Source organism: Bombina bombina, chromosome 2 (assembly GCF_027579735.1).
Source record: "Bombina bombina isolate aBomBom1 chromosome 2, aBomBom1.pri, whole genome shotgun sequence".
Lineage (NCBI taxonomy): Eukaryota > Metazoa > Chordata > Amphibia > Anura > Bombinatoridae > Bombina > Bombina bombina.
Window position 1 is genome coordinate 706,161,670 of NC_069500.1, and position 26,113 is coordinate 706,187,782.

General features: G+C 37.5%; 1 long non-coding RNA gene across 1 annotated transcript; it reads right to left on the reverse strand.

Annotated features, from left to right (window-relative positions):
* Positions 1 to 7,904: 7,904 nt before the first annotated feature.
* Positions 7,905 to 19,820, reverse strand: LOC128647954 (uncharacterized). The gene is made up of 2 exons (XR_008400469.1): positions 19,754 to 19,820; positions 7,905 to 8,211 (listed from the first exon to the last, which is right to left on the reverse strand). It is a non-coding gene; the product is annotated as an uncharacterized LOC128647954 (long non-coding RNA).
* Between the last annotated feature and the right edge of the window lie 6,293 nt (positions 19,821 to 26,113).

Below are 26,113 nucleotides of genomic sequence, written 5' to 3' on the forward strand. Positions count from 1 at the left end.
GTAAGAAATCATTTCTCCCCTGAGAACTGCCTTTGCCGTTTCCCAGAAAATATCTGGGCGGTTAGCGTATGTTTTATTAAATTCAGCATATTCTTCATATTTACATTTTATCCAGTTTTTAAATTTTAAATCATTCATTAGCCATACTGGAAAGAAGAAACGAGAAGATCTAGACCGGAGTTCATTATATTGAATTTCTATTGTGATCGGGCTGTGATCTGATAAGCATATAGGTAATATTTTAGCAATAACTTTCATTTTACATAGTCTTTCATCAATGAGAAATAAATCTATTCTAGATAGAGTTTTGTGAGCTCGTGACAAGCAAGTGAAGTCTCTTACATCTGGGTTCTGCTGTCTCCATATATCCCTGACTAATACATTTTGGGAGATTCTTTTAAACATTTTGGTTTCTAAATTGTCTCGCCTATTCTTCCCTAACATAGGCTTTTGTCTAAGTCTGTCTAAGGGGTGATAAGGAGCCATATTATAATCTCCCCCTAGAATTAGATAACCTACCGATTCAGAGATTATTTTTGCCTGCAGGGTGTCCCAGAACCCTGGATCAAATACGTTGGGAGCATATATATTGCAAAGCGTATACAAGATTCCCTCTATTCTTAATTTTAAAATTATATATCTTCCTTCTGGATCTGTGACACTCTGCAGAATTTCAAAGTTAATTTTTTTCCCTAATAAGATTGCCACACCTCTTTTCCTTTTTGTAGCTGTGGAGGCAAACACTTCCTTTACCCAGGAAGATTTCAACTTTAATACTTCCTCTAAATTTAAGTGAGTTTCTTGTAACATAGCTATGTCGGTGCCAATTTTTTGTAAATGAGCTAAAATTGATTTCCGCTTGATGGGAGAGGTGAGCCCTCCAATATTCCAGGAGGTTATTTTACATTTATCAACTCTGCCCATTTCCCAGCCACCCTATAATCAACAAGCAAAACATAAGCCCGGGGGGGGGGGGGGCCAACGAGTGGGGAGAGAGGAAGAAAAAAGAGAGAAAAAAAAAAAAAAAACCAACACTATCCATGTTTTAAAGTGGATCTGCTGTTCCCCAGCGTAGCAAGGAAGAGAAAAAAAAGAAAAAAGGATTTCTAAAATTTTATACCCTCCTGCTGCGGGATTTCCCTCGGGGGTCCCGCATTGCCCCATGGTGGAGCTTGGGCCTTGTATCCTAAGTCTTACTGTTCCTCTAAATAAAAAAATTCAACAGATATACTGAGCAAATCATCTATTGTCATGTTTCCCCAATTCTTCTACAAATTTTTCTGCTTTTTTTGCAGATTCAAAGAAATGAACTTCATCATTAATTCTAATCTTTAATTTCGCTGGGTAGATTATAGTGGCATTATAGCCTGCTTTAATGAGTTTCGTACAAATGGGGGATAGCTCTTTTCTTTTCCCCGCTGTTTCAGCGGAGAAATCCTGGAATAGTAGTATATTATTTGATCCTAAAGCAATAGGTTGATTCTTCCGGTAATACTGAAACATTATCATCTTATCTTGGAAGTTTAATAGTTTGGCTATGATTGGTCTAGTTCTAGTCTTCCCTCTTACCTCATCAAACTGTTGTCCTAGTCTATGAGCCCTCTCGACTATTATTGGGGGGTAAGAAGGAGGTATTCCTAGTAATTGTACTAAGGTTTCAGAGATAAATTTTGCTGAGTCTTCGTATTGCTTCCCCTCTGGGACCCCTATTATTCTCAAATTATTCCTCCTGGAACGGTTTTCCAGGTCCTCTATTTTAGATTGTATTTTTGATAACATTATATCTGCAGCTTCTAATTTGGAGCTATGAATTGCACTAATATCCTCCAGATCTGATACTCTTTGCTCCGCTTCTTGGAGTCTATTTGAAAATTGGCGGATTTCATTCGTAAGGGATGAAATATCCTGTTTGATCTCGAGTTTGAGAGAGTCAAATCTTGGGACAAGAGCCTCAGTAATGCTGGCTACTAGAGATTGAGTATCGAGGCCTTCCTTGTTATAGGAAGGATTGGGAGAAAGTGAATGAATATCCACCTGTGTTTCTATCATGTTTTTATTTTTCTTATCTCTGTTCCTGGCCGCCATAGCAGGTGAAGGGGTCTTGATGTGCGTGTGTAAAAATTTGTCCATATAGTGGTGATGTGGGAAAAAAAAAAAAGGAACAAGAGGGGGATAAAGTCCCCCACGTGTGAGTGAGGGGTAGTGAGTTCGAGTGTAGTATGAGTGAAGAGGAAAAAAAAAAAAAAAAAAAAAAAAAAAGGGGGGGGGGGGAAAGAGAGTAAGTGAGGATTTGCTTGTGAGCTGTGGGGGTAGTCAGTGAGGATGTGCAAGAGGAGAAAAGTGTGATTTATGGTGCTTTAAATTATGGCGGCGTATTACTTAGTGACCTTAGATAGAAAATTAAATAATTTTTCCCCCAAGATAGAATTTCTCTCTTTTTTTTTTATTTCTTTTCCCTTCCCCTCTCCCTTCCCCCTCTTCTCTCCTCCCTCCCTCTTTAAATGTGGAGAGAAGAGAGTATACCTAGTAAATTATTAGTTAAATTCTATTTACCAATGTTTGATTTAGTTTATTAATATAATAAACCTGATAAAGCTTAGTGAGATGGCTAGTGAATAACAATTAAGGTAATCTTTAATATTACATTTCTGTCTCTCTGAATTGAGTATGTATAACATAAAAAGTTGCAGAGTGTGTGTGACTTTACTCTTCAATATAACTTAGATCTAATCTGTTCAAGGCTTTATATATCCAACAAAACAGAGAATTGTTAATTCAGCACTCTAGCAATAGCCTTCCTGTTTATAATCAATTAGTATATCTTATACAGAGAAATTTACAATTATTTCATTTGTCTCTTTGAGAATACAATGATTTTTATTTAACCCCTTGGGTACTACTTCCTTTACTATCAGTACTTCTTTTCCTATAAGTTTCAGCAACCAGATTTACTCATTCTAATAGATGAAGGTAAACTTATAATACTAAAGATAAAGTTAACCAAGCATTTATAGCACATATATTATCCCTGTTAGACAGAGGAAAAAAAACAAAAAAAAAAACAAGTTATAGCTTTGCCCATTTGCAATTCTTAGCTAGTTATTCAGCGTCCAGGTATCTTATTCCTTCACACTTCTTTTCTCCTTCCAGTTGCAGCAACCGAGAGAGAAAAAAAACAAATAAACCATTAGGCTGCCCTTATGTACCTAGGTTGTCAAAGAGGTTACACCGGAGAGAGTCCAGCTAAGCGTGCTTATGTTGGGACTCAGTATAACAATATTTCATCCTCAGTCAGAACAACAAGAAAAGCCCTGGTCAGAGTCACCTTCTAGTACATCTGTTACTGACTAAGTACATTACCGGCTCTTGAAGTGTCCAGTGTCGGGCGTATACTGTTAAGTTTCTCTGCACGTCTGCCCCCCTCACGCAGCACCAGTGGGAGGGGGTTCCAGCAGCAGAGACAGCGTCCAATACTTCCCTAAATAGGCTCCGTGCACTCAGGTAAAACAGCCCTCCGATTCTTGCCGCACCTGCCCCTCACGCAGCACCGGTGGGAGGGGGAATCAGGTAGCAAGAACAGAGCCTCTTGCCGCTTAGGGTTTCTTTTACAGCAGCCTTGTGAACACAAGTGGAAAAGGGGGCATCGCTGTAGATGTTGTAGCAGCCATCAGCCCTACACGGGTCCAGCCCCTCGCGCAGCACCAGTGGGAGGGGGTTACCCGGATAGGGCAGCGCAAACACGGACCGCGACAGTAAGCACCTCTCGCTCTCCCAGGATGTCTCCGAGTGCCGGAGCCAGCAGCTACGCCAGGGTCCACCTCTCCCGTCTCAGCTCGTCAAACCTGGTAAGTCTGCCGTCCAGTGTAACCGGTCAAGGCTCGGGAAAGTTTAGTTGAGAAAGATCTTTTTGGCGATGTAAGCTTTCTTCAAATCTCCTGCTCCTTAACTAGTAAGACGGAGCTTATCTGCCGTTCTTAGTGTAATAGCAGGGGGACCTTTTGCAGTTGAGGTGATGTTTGCTGCTTAATACACCTGTGCGATATAGGTGTATATTGTATGTATCAGGCTCGGCATACAGGTTCTGCCTTATTGTCCCTTAATACTTTTTCCAAGGCAATTAGAGTTAGAATAGCAACAAATTGATAATAATTTATTCTTTCAAGCGCCCACCACCTTTAAACAAGTGCTTTGTTGTGGCACTTATGGAAGTTCCAGCAGCGGTAGAAATATGCTTTTCAAGCCTCCCTTGGTCCGGGGGTTTAGGCGCGAGTAGCTCGCCAACAGCTTGAAGGCAGGTAACACAGAGCAGGTGAGACACGTGACCATACACCTGAACTCCTCCTCCGGAACTCTAGAGCATTCAATTTTAAACAACTTTCCCGAAAGTGCCCCTGTTTTTAATAGTATTTTTAAAAACCCGGCTTTCATTCATCAAAGTTTACCTTCACTTTAATGCACAGCAAATGCTCATATAAATTTATTAAATCATAATCTACAAGTTACTCCACGTTACTAATTTACTCCTTTATTATCTGGGGAAAGGGTGTTCTGCTGCTTTTTTCTTTTTAAAAACAAACTTTTAAACTAACCTTTTGTAATGCTATTGACACATATTGGATAAAAGCTAAATAACCATTTGCAAAAATGCAACACAAATAAAAATTAGTTATGGTCTGAAGTGTGAGATCAAAGGATAAAAGCACCCAATGTGTTCTTATAGTAGAATATTAAATAAAGCAATGGTCAGTTGATGCCCAGGTTTTTTGCTATAACTTGAGATAAAAGATAGGAAGGGGATAAAAAAAAAAGGTTGTGTTAATTCCAAAAATTGTCACACTCATGCATAACAAACAGGAGATTCCTGGTTTAAAATGTTCTTTTTTAGGAAATCCTCAACTAAAACCCTATGCACCTTCTTCACAAGATAAAAAAAAAAAGAGATATTTACCCATGATCTGTTCAAATAGTAACAAGAGGTTCAAAATCAAAAATTTTGATCAGAAGGTACAGAACTTACAGATTTAAAATGATATGAAATTGTCTACAATCAGCTGTGGAAATACAAAATAGATTTTAATTCATTTTGATAAATTGTCAACTTTAGATGAAAAAAATTAACCACACATTTTTGGGTCCATTATTTCACACTATTTATTTGTTGTTGTGGGTGTTATTTGATTTATTTTTATTAAATATTTAGGTAAACATCTATAAAACTAAAAAACTATTAAAACAAAAATCGCTGATTAAACAAATATTTATCAGTGGATAGGGTTTTTTTTTTTTTTTTTTGAAACCAAAACTGTTTAAACAGAATTTAGTATTTTGTTAATATTGATGTGACACTTTAGCTTATTTAGCAACAATTTGTATTTTGGATACAGGAAGTAAAAATAACCTTCACCGTCTTGTTCATTTTTCACTTGTGGTTGTCCTAAAATACGTGATGTAAATTGATATTGGCAGCTTAAAATATTTAGTTTCTTTGTTTAACCACATAGCAAATGAATATAGTCCACTGAATAATTCTACTTAATATTAGACCTTTTTCATTAAATTGTGCAAAAGTTTAAATAAATAAAAAAAATTATGAGTGAGATTCTGAATTCCAACATAAGGTGGAGCCATTACCATTTAACAATAATTTCTCAAGCTAAATACATTTTATTGTGCTGTACGATTTTTACTCTTACAAACATAAGATTCAAAAATTATTGACACCCTTTAATGAATGTTCTGTGAAGCCTCCTTACTTTATGATAGGTAATGTACCAATCCTCTGTGCAGAACATTTTAAGATCATTGTCTTAGAATTGTGCTTGTGGGCTGTCCTTTTCATTTCAGACCTTAGGCTTTCAATTACTTCTGCATTCATTATTATGTTGAACATGATGAATGTTTAGGGGTTATTATATTTTCATGATAATTTAGGTAGTCTCAGGAGTGTATACTTAAAGGGACACTGAACCCAAATTTTTTCTTTTGTAATTCAGAAAGAGCATGCAATTTTAAGCAACTTTCTAATTTACTCCTATTATCAATTTTTCTTCGTTCTCTTGCTATCATTATTTGAAAAAGAAGGCATCTAAGCTTTTTTTTGGTTTCAGTACTCTGGACAGCACTTTTTTTATTGGTGGATGAATGTATCCACCAATCAAAGACAACCCAGGTTGTTCACCAAAAATGGGCCGGCATCTAAACTTAAATTCTTGCATTTCAAATAAAGATACCAAGAGAATGAAGAAAATTTGATAATAGGAGTAAATTAGAAAGTTGCTTAAAATGTCATGCTCAATCTGAATCACAAAAGAAATTTTTTGGGTACAGTGTCCCTTTAATTTGTAGAGCAGTGTGTGGCAGCAATGTCTGCAACAATGTTATAAATATAGTGCTCCACTTTGGAGACTGACTCAGTATGCTCTTATGGAATAAAGCTAAGTTTCAACAAAAGAGAACAAAAAAATGAAGTGAATTTGATAATAGGTGTAAATTTGACATTTTTAATATCATACTATCTGAATCATGAAGGACCATCAAATACAGTAAAAATGCATAATTGACAAAAACAAACAATGCAATAGAACATACTCTGATTTTTAAATTAGCAGTGTTTTTTTTTCTGACAGTTTTCAAAATGTACTTTAATTTGCTGCCTTCCCCAGTATCATGTGACAGCCATCAGCCAACCACATATTTATTTACGTATAACGTGAGCTCTTGCACATGCTCAGTTGGAGCTGGTGCTTTAGAAAATGTGCATATAACAAAATTGTTAATGGAAGTAAACTGGAAAGTCTCTTATAAACTGTAACGCTGAAACATTAAATTTTTAATCTTGACCTTTAATTAATGTCCCTTTAACAAAACAGCCTCTAGACCAGTAGTAGCAAAATACCCTCAGTCACATAGCATTAATAGTTCACCACCATATTTTACTGTGCGTATCTGGTGATTTTCCTTCTGTTGCCAAACAACATCATTTGTTGTTCCAATGACTCTAATTAATGTTTTGTTTTTTTAAATTTTGAGCCTTGCTGACCCCAAGGTTCTACTGGACTGTACAGTTATGAAATCTGTGAACTTTCATCACCTCTCTCACTATATTCCTAATGGTATCTGTGAGCAATGTGCAATATGCATCCTCTTATTGGCAAATCTAGAACTGTGCCAAACTTTTAAAATTAGTTTTCTCTTTACAAACAAATTAATCTTACTAGAGTAACAAATACCATTTGGCACTTCTCAAATGTACAAATATAGATAATAGTATATGTTATTATAAATTATACTAAATAGTTATGCTGTATTACAGCTGTATATGATATTACACAATGTCATTAAATTATTAGTACGTGTTTCTGTAGTACACTGATCTTTTCTGTATAGAATTTTCTTCCTACAAACAGGTATATGCACACTTATTATGTTAAAATTAAATGCAAAAATACAAGCAGGGGGTGTGCTCTTACAAGACAATAATCATATATCTATAATCACTGAAGCATTGTGGTGTTAGGCAGAAGGAACTACAAACATTAACAAATAAATAAAGTTCCAACAATTAGTGTTGTGAATTACTCCAAAGAAAGTTCTTAAGGCTCGGCTGCACTCCTCCTCCCAAGATAGGTGCAACAATTCTGGAATATCAAACAGATAGAGGGGTGCCTCATTTGCATAGCAATCAGTTGTGTCCAACATTAAAAGTAAGGTGTACAAAGTGGGTCCTCACATTTTACAAGAGCGCCCAAGTGTGCTAGTAGATACAAGCTGATAGATTAGGGCGTATCAGCTCATCCTCTCCCGGTGTCAGGAACAGTGTGGAATGTTTCCAGTATAAAAAAGTGCTGTGCAAGTAACAGGAACAGATTCCAAACTGCTGTATAGAAATGACTTTACCACACTGCTCAGGTTAAAAAAAGTATTTTATTTAAAAACAATAGCAGCAGGTATGAGGGGGCATAAGTAAGCTCCCCTTCAATAATGCAACACGTTTCTCTGCATTAATACTCATCCGTTTCATCAGGCCTTCATCAGTTTGCCCTATACCTCTTGGCCCTCAACAAAAGGATTAAATTGATGTCCTTTTGGATAACCTCAGCTAAGTAGTCATTGAATGAAGGTAGGTACAGGCACACATTTCTCAGGAGATGATCTTCACAGAAACAAATGATTTGTCTTTGGTGTCTCCCACGGTAACTGGTAGTAGTAAACCTTATAGAGAGTAAACAGGCAAAAGTGCAGATCATATAACCTGGAATGACCGACTAAATGGAATTTATTCACAGGAGTCAAATGTCACAGAAGTTTATTCCAGATATTAAAAACCGTTCCAAAATGTATATGCTCAATGCGTTTCAATGGTCGCAGCCGTCTTACTAAAAAGCGATTGTTCTTTATAAATAGCTTGATCTACTTGTTTGTTTTCTTTGAAGACATGATGGGAAATCAAAGTTATTTATTTATATATTTCAAAACACTCCAGTCATAGGTCAATTACACTAATGACAATATTAAACTGAACTGCAGAAGTGTTGAGGAGATAAATGATTGATGCTGTGTACAGGAATTCTGTGAATATATAGGTAATCACTTTATTTACCATTCCCCAGTTTTGCACAGTCAACACTGTTATATTAATATACTTGTTACCTCTGTATTTACTTTGTATCTAAGTTTCTGCTGACTGCCTCCTTATTTCAGATCTTTTGACAGACTTGCATTTCAGGCAATTTAGTGCTGACTCTTAAATAACTCTGCATGAGCACAATGTTATTTATATGAAACACATGAACTAAACACCCTCTAGCTGTGAAAAACTGTCAAATGTATTCAGATGAGAGGCGGCCTTCAAGGGCTTAGAAATTAGCATATAAGCTTACCTAGGTTTAGCTTTCAACTAAGAATAACAAGAGAGCAAAGAAAACAGAATTTATGCTTACCTGATAAATTACTTTCTCCAACATTGGTGTGTCCGGTCCACGGCGTCATCCATTACTTGTGGGAATATTCTCTTCCCCAACAGGAAATGGCAAAGAGCACAGCAAAAGCTGCCCATATAGCCCCTCCTCAGGCTCAGGCTCCGCCCCCCAGTCATTTGACCGACGGTTAGGAGAAAAAAAGGAGAAACTATAGGGTGCCGTGGTGACTGTAGTGTATAGAGAAAGAAATTTTTCAAACCTGATTAAAAAACCAGGGCGGGCCGTGGACCGTACACACCGTTGGAGAAAGTAATTTATCAGGTAAGCATAAATTCTGTTTTCTCCAACATTGGTGTGTCCGGTCCACGGCGTCATCCATTACTTGTGGGAACCAATACCAAAGCTTTAGGACACGGATGAAGGGAGGGAGCAAATCAGGTTACCTAAACAGAAGGCACCACGGCTTGCAAAACCTTTCTCCCAAAAACAGCCTCCGAAGAAGCAAAAGTATCAAATTTGTAGAATTTGGCAAAAGTGTGCGAAGAAGACCAAGTCGCTGCCTTACATATCTGATCAACAGAAGCCTCGTTCTTGAAGGCCCATGAGGAAGCCACAGCTCTAGTGGAGTGAGCTGTGACTCGTTCAGGAAGCTGCCATCCGGCAGTCTCATAAGCCAATCGGATAATGCTTTTCAGCCAGAAAGAAAGAGAGGTAGCCGTAGCTTTTTGTCCTCTCCTCTTACCAGAGTAAACGACAAACAAAGATGAGGTTTGTCTAAAATCCTTAGTTGCTTCTAAATAGAACTTTAAAGCACGAACTACATCTAAATTGTGTAACAAACGTTCCTTCTTTGAAACTGGATTCGGACACAGAGAAGGAACAACTATTTCCTGGTTAATATTCCTGTTGGAAACATCCTTCGGAAGAAAACCAGGCTTAGTACGCAAAACGACCTTATCTGAATGGAACACCAGATAGGGTGTATTACACTGCAAAGCAGATAATTCCGAAACTCTTCTTGCAGAAGAAATAGCAACCAAAAACAGAACTTTCCAAGATAGTAACTTGATATCTATGGAATGTAAGGGTTCAAACGGAACCCCTTGAAGAACTAAATTTAGACTCCAAGGAGGAGTCAAGGGTCTGTAAACAGGCTTGATTCTGACCAAAGCCTGTACAAAAGCTTGTACATCTGGCACAGCTGCCAGTCGTTTGTGTAACAAGACAGATACAGCAGAAATCTGTCCTTTTAGAGAACTCGCCGACAATCCCTTATCCAAACCTTCTTGGAGAAAGGAGAGGATCTTAGGAATTTTAATCTTACTCCAGGAGAATCCCTTGGATTCACACCAACAGATATATCTCTTCCATATTTTATGGTAAATCTTTCTAGTCACAGGTTTTCTGGCTTGGACCATAGTATCTATCACTGAATCTGAAAACCCACGCTTGGATAAAATCAAACGTTCAATTTCCAAGCAGTCAGCTGCATAGAAACTAGATTTGGATGTTCGAATGGACCTTGTACTAGAAGATCCTGTCTCAAAGGTAGCTTCCATGGTGGAGCCGATGACATATTCACCAGGTCTGCATACCAAGTCCTGCGCGGCCACGCAGGAGCTATCAGAATCACCGAGGCCTTCTCCTGTTTGATCCTGGCTACAAGCCTGGGAAGGAGAGGGAACGATGGAAACGCATAAGCTAGGTTGAACGACCAAGGCGCCACTAATGCATCCACTAGAGTCGCCTTGGGAACCCTGGATCTGGACCCGTAGCAAGGAACCTTGAAGTTCTGACGGGACGCCATCAGATCCATGTCTGGAATGCCCCATAATTGAGTCAACTGGGCAAACACCTCCGGGTGGAGCTTCCACTCCCCCGGATGGAAAGTTTGACGACTCAGATAATCCGCCTCCCAGTTGTCTACTCCTGGGATGTGGATTGCAGATAGGTGGCAGGAGTGATCCTCCGCCCATTTGATGATTTCATTGCCAAGGAACTCCTTGTTCCCCCCTGATGGTTTATGTAAGCTACAGTCGTCATGTTGTCTGAATGGAATCTTATGAATCCGGCCTTCGCTAGTTGAGGCCAAGCCCGGAGAGCATTGAATATCGCTCTCAGTTCCAGGATGTTGATCGGGAGAAGAGACTCTTCCCGAGACCATAAACCCTGAGCTTTCAGGGAATCCCAGACCACGCCCCAGCCTAATAGACTGGCGTCGGTCGTGACAATGACCCACTCTGGTCTGCGGAAACTCATTCCCTGAGACAGGTGATCCTGGGACATCCACCAATGGAGTGAGTCTCTGGTCATCTGGTCTACTTGAATCTTTGGAGACAAGTCTGTATAGTCCCCATTCCACTGCTTGAGCATGCACAGTTGTAATGGTCTTAGATGAATTCGAGCAAAAGGAACTATGTCCATTGCTGCAACCATCAACCCTACTACTTCCATGCACTGAGCTATGGAAGGCTGCAGAATAGAGTGAAGAACTTGACAAGCGTTTAGAAGCTTTGACTTTCTGACTTCTGTCAAGAAGATCTTCATTTCTAAAGAATCTATTATTGTTCCCAAAAAGGGAACTCTTGTCGACGGAGACAGGGAACTCTTTTCTACGTTCACCTTCCACCCGTGAGATCTGAGAAATTCTAGAACAATGTCTGTATGAGCCTTTGCCTTGGAAAGAGACGACGCTTCCACATACTCTTCACCATCTCCGTGGAGATGCTACTTGTTCAGAGCGGCAAAGAGAATGACTGGGGGGCGGAGTCTGAGGAGGGGCTATATGGACAGCTTTTGCTGTGCTCTTTGCCATTTCCTGTTGGGGAAGAGAATATTCCCACAAGTAATGGATGACGCCGTGGACCGGACACACCAATGTTGGAGAAAATTTGATGATAAAAGTAAATTAGAAAGTTGATCTGAATCATGAAAGTTTAATTTGGACTTTACTATCCCTTTAAAGACAATTATAGAAAGATTAGTACCAAGGTTAGCACTGAGAAGTCAGCAAGGTGAATCTATAATCTTTAGAGGTAAATTACATGAAAAGGTAGCAAAATAAATAATATAAGTAGATTGCAAAGTTGCTGTACAACTAGAAATTGTATATTAAAATCTCAAGGTGTTTACTGTTGCTTTAACCATGGAAGTTAGTGCAAAGTATCTGGCGGTCAATATAGCATTAGCTGTTATACAAATAGCGATATGCATTGGAAACGGGTTAATTTATTGCAAGATTATATCTAAACAATTATAGTGCTTGTACAACTGTAATTAAATGTATACTTAAAGGGACAGTCAACTCAAACATGTTTATAGTTTTAAAAGATAGATAATCCCTTTGTTACCCATTCTCCAGTTTTGCATAACTAACACAGTTATATTAATATACTTTTAACCTCTGTGATTACCTTGTATCTAAGCCTCTTCTGACAGTCCCCTGCTTCAAGCAAACATTGGATACACAAAGCAAAGCACAATAAAAGCCAATAAGGTGATTGCAGCGATAGTTCAGCTGAGTTTTTAATGAATGACTTGGGAATATAAACTGTAAATGCAGAAGGTGGCCTTTTCAATACGTTTAGCTTTGTAGCTTCCAAACTGCGAGTACAATTATTATGTAGTGTAAGGAATGAGAATAGGCATTAGTGTAATAGGGTCATAGGACTGAGTTTAAATTATTAAGTGATATTGAATAGTGAGAGCAAGTAGCACAAACACTGAAAGCAGCAAAGACTTGTGAAAGTTTTTTTTTTTTTTTAAACAAAGTAATAAAGTTGACTGATTCATAGAAGATGCAGTTTTAATGACCTTTTCAATGTACTTGTATTACATTTGCTTTGCTCTTTTTGTATCCTTTGTTGAAAAGAATACCTAGGTAGGCTCAGGAGCAGCAATGCACTACTGGGAGCTAGTTGGTGATTGCCTCACCAGAATTGTTCATCTAGCTCCCAATAGTGCGTTGCTGATTTGTAGCTAACTATGGGCCAGATTAGGATTGGTGTGCTAACAGTTACGCATGAGTGAAAAGGGGTTTATGGCGGCTGTTTGCAGGCGTCGGATGTAGCGCTCCTATTACAAGTTGAAAGTAAACGAGATTGGTTGAGCGGAATTTAAGTTAAGACACGCCAGGATAGAGCGTCCTTATACTTCATGTTAACGGTTTCTCAAAACAATAATGCTATTTAGTAAAAATTATTCAAATAAAATATTGCACAAAAAAAAAGTTATAATGTCTCAAAGATATAAATTCTCAGGTGTTAGGGAAAAAAAGGCAGGCAAAGGACATAGAGATACATATATACTTGTCTAAAGATGTATATGTGCATTTGAGTCCTTTGCAGTCAAGTAGATGAAAACAACATATTTATGCATCATTCAGTGTTATACTGGTTATTTACAGTAAATATTTCACATTCCAATTTTCTGTGCAAAGCAGAATATGTTCTATGTAAAAAAAAATATAAATATAAATATATATATATTTTTTTTTATTGTACTAAAATATCATCAGATATATGTAGAAATATGTATTTAGGAATAAATAGAGCATATTCTTCTATGTGAAGAAAACTGGAATGTGAAAAAAAAAGTTAATATTTTCATGCCGGTTAGCCCCCTTTTACAATATATGATCAGGTTTGCGTGCAAGTAGGGCGTAAAAAAAAAATTCCATTTATTTTGCTTAATTAATTTCTATGGGGGAATAAGTTAATGTGTTTGCGATATTCTAACTGGCTTTTTACGCACATTTAGTTACCGCACAAGTGAAAACTTTTTACTTTAAACTTGAAATTAAATGTCAAAACAAATGACAATTTATTTGAATATAGTTGTCTGCAAACAAAAATTCAAGAGAAAAGCTCAAACCAAGAGAGATTATCTGCATTAGGCAAAAATAACCTAGGCTATTAACCATCTATTCTGTATATATATAGATTTTTTTTAAAGCCCCCCCCAAAGGTAACTTAGTAAAAAGTAATACATTCATTAAACAGAGTAGAATGTATTTTGAGGATAGATATAGAGCTGCTACTTTCACTAATAAAAGGATTCTGTGCATTAAGATTGCACACATTCTGCACACACCTATGTATAGACTGGCTGTTATTGGCCCCCGCCAGCTCTTGGGCCCTGGTGCCATTGCACCAATGGTAGTTCTGCCGCTGACAGACTTGAATCAAAACAAACCTACAAACTGTAGTTCAAGTTTAAATAATATACTGTATCTGTTTAGACAAATGTAACCTTGGCTATAAACCTTCAATTATACACACACGATAGATAGATAGATAGATAGATAGATAGATAGATAGATTTAAAATGAAGTATAACAGACAAACAATTACCTCTGATTTGTACCTGTTACTTTACAGACTGGAAACAATACGACAATCTGTTTACATATAATTGTATATAAATAAACAGTGCAGATATAGCAATAGATATAGACTATAGTATGTGTCAATATACACCAAACATATTTAAACATATTACTCACTCAGAGTAACAGAACTCTAAGTTAACTATTAACAGAAATTGTAGATTATATTGTGTAAAGTTAGATTTATCACTATACTAATCAATTTTTAAGGTATAACCAAGTAATATGGAATAATTAGTAGATCTATATTAACATCTGTCCTAATAATTAAGACATGTTTAGTGATATGAGCCAGCAACATGTTTTATGACCTATCATTTTTTTATTTATTTTTTAAATATGTCTATATTGATGTTTTAAGAGAGAGATTACAGACAATCATAGGAAAAAAAATATGATAAAGACATAACAGACAATAACATTCAATGCAAAATATTGTCCACTATTCTGGGACAGATGACAATGTCTGTAATGTGCACAAAACAAACCTAAATTAAACCTCGTTTTTTTACCTTGTAGAATTTCCCCATTGGAGAGAAGGCCACTCTTGGGCCTATATATTTTCGTGTGACATGTAGGAGGGGGACTAGTAAATCTCTTGGGCCATGATGACAAAACAAGATTCTCATTTTAGTAAAAAAAAAGTACTATAACTTGCAGAGCTAACAGTATTCTATACAGGACACTTCAACAGAACATTAGAACATAGAGTGAAGTTATATAAACATAGAATCTATGGAGCACGTAAATCACTAGATAACTAGCATTGTATAATGTAAAGTCCCTAGTATTTAACTATGTATGTCTTATTGCATGGGTAGTGAAGTACCAATGCTTAAAATATACAGAGGGGAATTGATGTAAAAGGAATAATAGGAGCGTTAGCTCTGTATTACCCTTTGGCGCAGTTTTGTATCAAAAGGGTGCGGGCAACCTCGTGACACCACTAGACTCACATATAAAACTAACTCAGACAAGTTAAGGGTGAACATATGATACTGGGTCACTGATCGCTAAATGCTGAGGATTCCGTCTCTGATAGTGTAAGAACATAAACATATTGTCTCTTCTAGACCGCGCAAAACATTGTTCCAGAAAGGCTAACTACAATAGATAAAGGCCTGCTGCTATTTCTTGCCTGGCCTATGAATACACTGTAGGGGAAGGTTGCCTACATAGTACCCATCCAGCTGTGTATGGACAATAATTTTATATTAATATGTCTGATGGGTAGAGAGACTGACTTGAAATATATAAAAGGCATTAGTTCAGGAGGCCAATTAAAAGTTATAGGAATGTAGCTCTAGGTACTTAGATAGGCCAAAGTGGACATAACAAAGATCTATAATGTCAATAAACAGTATATAGCTAGATTTGGAGCCGTTTGGCTCAATGTATAAGTTGGGACGTATGGAGAGTGGAAAATGTACTTATGAATCTTCTAGAGGCTAAAAAGAGGGCCTTATTAAATAAGAAGGGCTTAAGTAATGTTAGAGGTGTGTATTCCATATTGTGTGAAAATTGCTACTACAGTAGTTGAGTTAGCGAATCTGACCCCAAATAAGTACAGTGGAAGGTGAGAAACATAACTAGACATGGTAGCTTTGAATCTGCATACGTAGGCTACGAGAGGTTAAGTATCAATAGCTAAAATTAGATTAAACATACGGGTGCATTTTAATGTAAATCCCCTTAGCTGCTGATCCAAGGCATTTCGGAGGAAACCATAAAACACTTAAACAGAATATTAAAAATAACGTAAAAGTACATTGTTCTTACTAAATGTGAAAAGACTCCAAACAAAGGGCCATATGCGGTTCATACATAAATCTTTCATCCGATCCCCTGTTTGTGTCTTAAAGTCAGGGTGTTAGCAAGGGTGCCCCCAACAACCTCCACCACCCACTGAGCGAACCTTGTCCAGAGCTGCTTCCTCTCACATACTGTTACCTCCAGCCGAAGGTACTCTGGTGGCTCAGAGAACAGCTTCAGTTTGTCTCCAAAGCCCTGCATGTGGGGGGGGGGGGTCACCTCTAGCTCTGGAAAGATGCCCAGTTCATCAGACAGTATTTTGCTCACCAGCTCTCCAGCGATCGGACGCTTCACGGAGGAGCTCAATGGCACCTCTCTCAGTCCAAGCATCTGGTCAGAATATATGTTTGCTGCAAGAGAGGCACTTTCCGGATCACCCGCATGGCGGTTCAGCGTTGTCTCGGGAGGGGCCAGCATTTGGGGGGAGGGCTCAGTTAGATCTGAGGTGCTTACTTGGGTCCCAGCATCTTCCTGCACCTCTCCGAGCACTACCCAAGCCATGGAACGCCGGTGTCCAGCTTGTGCTGCCAGCGCATGCAGACTGTCCCATTCGACGGACCATGCTTGTAATATGCGCTCATAATGGTCATCAAGTAAGTGGATCACTTCCTTGAGTAGCGAATTAGCATTGAGCTCCATCTGTTCTGTTGAGAGTGTGTGTGTGTGTGTGTAGCTTGAACATTGTTCGATCTTCCCTTTTCTATTTCCCTTAATACAAGTACGGCACTGTATTGCTCCAGTTGGTGTAGATTATAAAGGGAGGATTATCATCTGGCAGTCCAACTGTGACTGCTTAACCCGGATAACCAGGGGGGGTGCTGAGGCCTTGTATTGAGGCCGCCACCTAAGGCCTTGACGGTCCGGTTCAGCACTTCAGGGTCATAGGGTCTACAAATCTAGTATCAATCGGTTCAGCATAGTGTGATACACATGTAGATGTCCTAGTTTTCCAGAGATGCAGCATAAATCTGTTCAAAATTGGCAGATTGTCCATATCTCACCCGGAGCTACTGATATTGCGTCCTATCATGGACGCTGCCCAGACATGACCTATCAAATTTATCGTTCATTGAAAATATCCATCCCTTAGTGCAGTGCTTTCCAAACTTTTCATGTTGGTGACACACTTTTTAGACCAACATCATATCGTGACACAGTAATTCAGTCGTACCAGCAAACAGGAGGTTAAACTAACTTGTTTTAAGAGATACGGACACATACATAAATAATATAATAACGAAATGTATTTACAAGTAACAGTAAGTATGTGCAAGAATAAAAAAAAAAAAAAAAAGTTTAACATCACCAATAGCTACCTACTATTTTAATGGGATGTATGAGGTTGATGGGATGAACACAGTTTCTGAATATTTGGTGGAATATTAAAGACACTCGCATTTTATCATCAAGCATTTTTAAGCTTTCACTTCCTATCCATATATCAAGAGCAGGAGCAGCAATGCACTACTGGAAGCTAGCTGCAAAAAAAACAAACCACATTGACTTCTGACTTCAGCTCCGCGTTTAAACTGCCGCCCTCTGCGAGTCCGACTGACTACTGCCCACGCTGCAAACACACTGCTGTCCCACTCACTGACTACACATGCAGTCATGAGCCGATTAAGGAGACTGCATGTGCAGTCAGGAGCCAATGTGCCGCCAGTGGGAATAGTTTAAGATGATGTGACCCACTAGGTATCAATCACGTGTCAACCATGTGATATGCATAGCAGGCAGCAGAAAGTTGGAAACCAAAAAAAAAATTAAATTTAAAAAAAAAAATTTGTGCTGAAGCTGGGACACACTATGTCTCACAACACACAGTTTGGAAAGCTCTGCGCTTAGTGGCTTAAAGCTTACAATCTGTGACTTCATGTTAAAGATGCCCTGCTGCCCTGGCCACAAGGCAGAAGCCATACTTATTGTCAAGGTGGCTTTTAAAAGTGTGATAAAAGTATTTTAAGCAAGCCCTGGCTTTGTCTGCAAAAAATGTTAAAACTCACAGTTTCGCAATGAAGTGTTACCCATAAACTGGGCCAAATAACTTGCACCATAATAGGGCAAATATATAAATGTATGAACAAAATATAATCTCTCTTCTCTAAGGGCTGAAATATTATAGCTAAAATAGAAATCTATAAAATATGTGACTACTTATAATGAGAATACACACACATATATAACAAACAATCAAAGCAAGCTTAGCTCATATATATTGTAATATCTTCATAAAACAGAGCAATACCCTTATTAGGAAAACATGGTGAATAGAAAAGAATCCAGCAGAGAGACATTTAAGGTGCTTAAGAACAAACTACTAAATTAGAGGACGTTAATTCCCCTAAAGGAGTTGGACTATGGCAATGAAAATGGACCTGGAAACATAATATAGCATTGAACATAGCATAACTGTAATATAAGCGGTCTCAGGACATATATTATGCATAACAGACTATAACACCTACAAACAAACCTCTGCATCTCTCCTTTTAAAGCAAAATAAAATCACACGATCTTAAAAAGGATATAACATTCGACATTAGCAAGCTGAGCAGAAAAAATAAACATAAATGCCCAGCATAAAAATGGCCGAACAGTCTTAAAGGACCAGTAACACTGTAGGTTTGCATAATGAACAAATGCATGAAAAGAAAATGCAATAGCACTTAGTCTGAACTTCAAATGAGCAGTCTTTTTTATGGGACAAATTTCAAAGTTATTTCCGTTTTCACTCCTCCTGTATCATGTGACAGCCATTAGCCAATCACAAATGCATATACGTATATGTTCTGTGAATTCTTGCACATGCTTAGTAGGAACTGGTGACTCAAAAAGTATAAATAAAAAACAACTGTGCACATTTTTTTTTTTAATAAAAGTAAATTGGAAAGTTGGTTAAAATTGCCTACTCTAAACCATGAAAGTTTTATTTTGACTTGAGTGTCCCTTTAAGTTAAGTCCTCCAAGACTAAAACAATTATCCCACTCTTTTTCTGCCAAACGCATTTAGCCTACAGTACTTCTTCAGTGAAACAAATGTATGTAATTCTGCAATAGCAAAATGTATATGCCTGTCTCTATGATCATGTTAATGCACGGATTCCTATATTCTGAAGAAAGTGCTCTAAGGGAAAGTCCATATCTCGCTCAGGGAAGCTGGCCGTGCTGACCCAGTGAGTGGCTGAAGGTAAGACATAGGTCCCTTTGTAAGTACCAGGATCTGAGAAGAAGTTACTAGGATGTTGCACTAATAAGAGCTGTAAGGGTAATAATCTTTAGTGTACCAGGAATGTGCTAGCAATCTTCTCTTGGGCAGAACTAAGGCTTGAGCACCGCTCTCTCCCCCTCTGGATTCTTTACAGGTCTGAGAAGTCTCCAACAGGAGCGAAAGGGATTGCTTTGTACTCAGCTGCTCCTCTGTAACATAGCAGCACAGCCCGGCCAAGCAAAATGCCTGGCACCACTCTCAATAGCCACATGGTCTACCATCTCCGTACGGTTATCTATTCTCTTGATTATCTTGTGATAAAAGTCAAATAAAGTATACAAGGCTGCACAAAACTCCCCCATTGTAATATGCAATAGTTACATTTTTGTTGTTAGTAAGAGAATTGTAATCATTCTCTCTTTAACTCACTTTCCTGCGGGGGATGCAGAGAACCTTCCCACTCAGAGCCGTCAAAGTCTTCAGTGGTCCAGCTTGGATAGTCCTGTAGTATAAAATATAGGTATCCCAATGATCCAGCAGAATGTCCACTTTTTCTTAGGATAAAATCCTGCTCTAGATGGCCAAGAAAAAGCTGTATTTCACTGTGGAACGTAAATTCCTAAACAGAGCCTCCAGTTTAGTGGCCATATTCAGCCATAGCCTCAACATGCCAGCCCCCCACCCAAAGTTTTTTTCCATAATTTTTTGCTTATTTAAAAAATAAAATATATTTTATAATCATTTGTCCATATGGTAAAGAAAACAACATAATTTATGTAAGAACTTATGTAAGAACTGATAAATTAATTTTTCATATTGGCAAGAGTCCATGAGCTAGTGACGTATGGGGATATACAATCCTACCAGGAGGGGCAAAGTTTCACAAACCTCAAAATGCCTATAAACACACCCCTCACCACACCCACAATTCAGTTTAACGAATAGCCAAGTAGTGGGGTGATAGAAAAAGGAGTAAAAAGCATCAAAAAAGGAACTGGAAATATAATTGTGCTTTATACAAAAAAACATAACCACCATAAAATGGGTGGGTCTCATGGACTTTTGCCAATATGAAAAGAAATGAATTTATCAGGTAAGTTCTTACATAAATTATGTTTTCTTTCATGTAATTGATAAGAGTCCATGAGCTAGTGACGTATGGGATAGTAATTCCCCAAGATGTGGTACTCCACAGAAGAGTCACTAGAGAGGGAGGGATAAAAATAAAAATAGCCATTTTCCGCTGAAAAAATTAAATCCACATCCAAAAAAAAGATGTTTTCTCATAATTGAAAAGAAAAAAAAAAAAAAAAACTTTAAACATAAGCAGAGGAATCAAACTGAAACAGCTGCATGAAGAAATTTTCTACCAAAAACTGCTTCCGCAGAGGCAAATACATAAAAAATATAGAATTTAGTAAATGTATGCAAAGAAGCCCAAGTTGCTGTTTTGCAAATCTGATCAACTGAAGCTTCATTCTTAAAAGCCCATGAAATGGAAACTGATCTAGTAGAATGAGCTGTGATTCTCTGAGGCGGGGCCTGACCCGACTCCAAATAAGCCTGATGAATCAAAAGTTTTAACCAGGATGTCAAGGAAATGGCAGAAGCTTTCTGACCTTCCTAGAACCAGAAAAGACAACAAATAGACTAGAAGTCTTCCTGAAATCTTTAGTAGCTTCAACATAATATTTCAAAGCTCTTACAACATCCAGAGAATGTAAGGATCTCTCCAAAGAATTATTTGGATTAGGACACAAATAGGGAACAACAATTTCCCTATTAATGTTGTTAGAATTCACAACTTTAGGTAAAAACTTAAATGAAGTCTAGCAGAAGAGATAGCCAAAAGGAACAACACTTTCCAAGAAAGTAGTTTAATATCCAAAGAATGCATAGGCTCAAAGGGAGGAGCCTGTAAAGCCTTCAAAACCAAATTAAGACTCCAAGGAGGAGAGAGATTGATTTAATGACAGGCTTGATACGGACCAAAGCCTGCACAAAACAGTGAATATCAGGAAGCTTAGCAATCTTTCTGTGAAATAAAACAGAAAGAGCAGAGATTTGTCCCTTCAAGGAACTTGCATACAAACCTTTATCCAAACCATCCTGAAGAAACTGTAAAATTCTAGGAATTTTAAAAGAATGCCAGAAGAATTTATGAGAAGAACACCATAAAATATAAGTCTTCCAAAGTCAATAATAAATCTTCCTAGAAACAGATTTACGAGCCTGAAACATATTATCAATCACTGAGTCAGAGAAACCTCTATGACTAAGCTTTCAATTTCCATACCTTTAACGATTTGAGATCCTGATGGAAAAACGTTCCTTGAGACAGAAGGTCTGGTCTTAAAAGGAAGTGGCCAAGGTTGGCAACTGAACATCCGAACAAGATCCTCATACCAGAACCTGTAAGTCTATGTGGGTGCTACCATAAACACAAACGATTGTTCCATGATGATCTTGGAGCTCACTCTTGGAAGAAGAGCTAGAGGCGGGAAGAAATAAGCAGGTTGGTAAAACCAAGGAACTGCTAACGCATCCACCGACTCCACCTGAGGTTCCCTGGACCTAGCGAACAATGTTAGACAAATCAGAATCTGTTTCCTGTTGCGCTAAACTTTCCAACCAAAAAGTTGATGCAGCTGCAACATCGGCCATGGATATAGCAGGCCTAAGAATGTAGCCAGAAAATAAATAAGCTTTCCTTAGATAAGTTTCCTATCTAAAGGGTCCTTAAAAGAAGTACTATCTTCCATAGGAATAGTAGTACGTTTGGCAAGAGTAGAAATAGCCCCATCAACTTTGGGGATTTTTTCCCAAAACTCCAATCTAGCTGCTGGTAAAGGATACAACTTTTTAAACCTAGAAGAAGGAATAAAAGAAGTACCAGGCCTATTCCATTCCTTTGAAATCCTATCAGAAATAGCATCAGGAACTGGAAAAACCCTCTGGAGTAACCACAGGAGGTTTATAAACAGAATTTAACCGTTTACTAGTTTTAGTATCAAGAGGACTAGTTTCCTCAATATCCAAAGTAATCAACAACTCTTTTATCAAGGAACGAATATACTCCATCTTAAAGAGATAAGTAGATTTGTTAGTGTCAATATCTGAGGTAGGATCTTCTGAGTCAGATAGATCCTCATCAGAGGAGGCTAATTCAGTATGTCGTCGGTCATTTGAAATTTCATCAACCTGATGAGAAGTTTTAAAAGACCTTTTACGTTTATTAGAAGGCGGAATATCAGACAAAGACTTCTGAATCGCATCAGCAATAAAATCTTTTATATTCACAGGAATATCATGTACATTAGATGTTGAAGGAACAACAGGCATTGTACTAGTACTGATGGATACATTCTCTGCATGTAAAAGCTTATCATGACAACTGTTACATACTACAGCTGGAGATATAATCTCCACTAACTTACAACAGATACACTTAGCTTTGGCAGAACTGTTATCAGGCAGCAGGGTTCCAACAGTGGTTTCTGAGACAGGATCAGATTGAGACATCTTGCAAATGTAAGAGAAAAAACAACATATAAAAGCAAAATGATCAATTTCCTTATATGGCAGTTTCAGGAATGGGAAAAAAATGCAAACAGCATAGCCTTCTGAGCATAAAAAAGGCAAGAGGCATATAGGAAGTGGGGTTTAAATAATTAAATTGTTTGGCGCCAAGTATGACGCACAATGCAAAATGAATTTTTTTTGGCGCTAACAACATCCGGAAATGACGCAACTCGCGTCATGACAGACGCAACTTTGTGCAAGGAAACCTGGCGTCAACTAAGACTCCAGAAATGCTTAATTTCCATTACCGAACATACCTTCGTGCCAAAATAATTCTTGTGCCAAGAATGACGCAATAAATATCAGCATTTTGCGACCTCACAAGCCTAATTTTGCCCGCGAAAAAATGAAAAAGCAGTTAATTTTGAAGAAAAGACTATACCCCAGGTAAGAAAAAATAACTTCCTAAATATGTTTCCCAATTTTGAAACTGATGGTCTGCAAAAGGAAATATACATAAACCTGACTCATGGCAAATATAAGTACAATACATATATTTAGAACTTTATATTATTAATACATAAAGTGCCAAACCATAGCTGAAAGTGTCTTAAGTAAAGAAAACATACTTACCGAAAGACACCCATCCACATATAGCAGATAGCCAAACAAGTACTGAAACAGTTATCAGTACAGGTAATGGTATCAGAGTATATCGTCGATCTGAAAAGGGGAGGTAGGAGATGAATCTCTATGACCGATAACAGAGAACCTTTAAAAAGACTTCCCGTGAAGAAAACCATAGAATCAATAGGTGATACTCTCTTCACATCCCTCTGACAAACACTGTACTCTGAGAGGAACCGGGCTTCAAAATGCGGAGAAGCGCATATCACAGAAGAAAATCAAGCACAAACTTACTTCACCACCTCCATAGGGAGGCAAAGTTTGTAAAACTGAATTATGGGTGTGGTGAGGGGTACATTTATAGGCATTTTGAGGTTTGGGAAACTTTGCCCCTCCTGTTAGGATTGTATATCCCATACGTCACTAGCGCATGGACTCTTGCCAATCACATGAAAGAAATACACAATTAGTACATATACTTGGATGAAAGCTATAGAAAATGTAATCCCAGAAATCAGCTTATTGCATATAAATATGTCGTCCAACTATGCTTTAAAAAAAAACAAAAAAAAACACTTTTTTTTGTAACACTTGGGGCTATATACTTTTAAAAGGGCAATCAGGGCCTGGGTCATTGTTTAACCTTGATAATTAAAAGGTGGTTATTTTATTTAGTCATGAAAATGTCACACTTGTGCAAGGCTATGACATCACTATATGGCTGAGATTTTGGGGGCATAACATAACCTTAGCATTTGTTTTATATGTGCTCTGAAGATGTAGGATATTCCTATTCAACTTTGTTTCTCTTTTTTTATAGAAGAATAGAATTTTCCTTAAAAATGTTAAAAATGCTAATAATTAGAGCCATATACTGACTTGGTATTTATGGATGGAGACCTATGGAATTTAATATTGCCTAAGGTCTGTACTTTTTGAAAACCAGGCCTGTGAAGTAGTTTTGTCTTGTAAAACAAGTAAAGGAAAATTAGTCTATGTCACTGCTAGTCATTCGGTGTTGATTTTACTGTTATTGGAAAATTCAGAAGAACTTGGATTTTTTATAAACCAACTGAATTTGTTAAAGTTCTACGTATTTATTGTACAAAAAAAACACTTAAACTGCTCCAGATTAAACTTTACCTGTCATTGAGAAAAGAAAAACGTGTAAAATCTACACTCAAGCTCTTCTGGGTAAATATCAAGAAGGTCACATTTGGTCTGGCTTCTCATTAAAGAAAAACACACAAAAACACATCAATCCCAGGTCATAGCAATAATTCTTAAAAGGGACACAAAACACAGTATTTTTTCTTTCATTATACAATTTTAAACAAGTTTCCTATCTACTTCTATTATTAAATTTGCTTTGTTCTCATGTTATTTTTTGCTGAAGAGATACCTAGGTAGGTAGTGTGCCTGAAGCTCTACATGACAGGAAATAGTCTGCCATCTAGTGCTCTTGCTAATGTATAACATTATGCAAAACTGCTGCCATATAGTTCTGCAGACACGTGCACACTCCTGAGCAAAAGAAAAACGAAGAAAATGTAATAGAAGTAAATTGGAAAATTATTTAATATTGTATGCTCTATCTGAATCATGAAAGAAAAAAATTGTGGGTTTTATGTCCCTTTAAGAAGCTTTAGGCTGTTAAAGAGACAGTAAAGTCAAAATTAAAGAATAATGATTTTGATAGCATATCTAATTTTAAAAAAACTTTCCAATATACTTCTATTATCAAGTTTGCTTTGTTCTCTTGGTATCCTTTGTTTAAAAGTAAATATTGGTAGGCTGAAAGGAGCTTAGGAGCAAGCACGTGTTTATAGCTTTCTATGGCAGCAATGTTGCAACTATATAGAACATTGCTATAAACCCTAGGTAAACGATAGACATTTAAGAGCATGTGTCTTTAGCATTCAGCAGTCCTTGCAATAAATGTTTATAGCAATGTCATACATAGCTGCAAACACTGCTGCCAGATGGCTAAAGACACATAAACGCTCCTGAGCTCACCTATGATCACTCTTTAACAAAGGATGCCAAGAAAACTAAGCAAAATTGATAACATATGCAAATTGGAAAGTTGTTTAAAATTGCATGTTTACTTTTTTAATTTACTGTCCCTTTAGTATGGGATAATTTTCTGGCTTCAGATCTTGTACAAAGTTTATCATTTCATTTTAGTTTATAATTTATTTATTTGTACTGTGGGCATGAAAAATAGTACTGAGGGAAATATTGCTGATCAGCCACTGAGCCTCTTTCTCACACAGCAGCACTGCACAATCACTTTCTCAGTTTCTAAAGCAAAATGCAATTTTTTTTTAACAGGTGTACAAGGTGGTCTTTTTACAGTTTGAATATATTTCAGTAATTATATTCTACTAACACAAATAAATGTTTTCCTCAGATACACCAGTAAATGAAGTTTCATATCTCTAGCAATATTATTAAAAACAAGAGTTCAACTACCTACAGGATAGCATACAGTAAAATCCCACAAAGGCCACTCCAACTGCGGACAACCTGTTGTAGAGATAGTCACGCCCTTCTAATAAATATGAATTTACTTGCCCTGGGGAGGTTCCTATTTCTGCCCGCATGCCTCCTTAATCACACAAAGAAAGGGATCAGAGC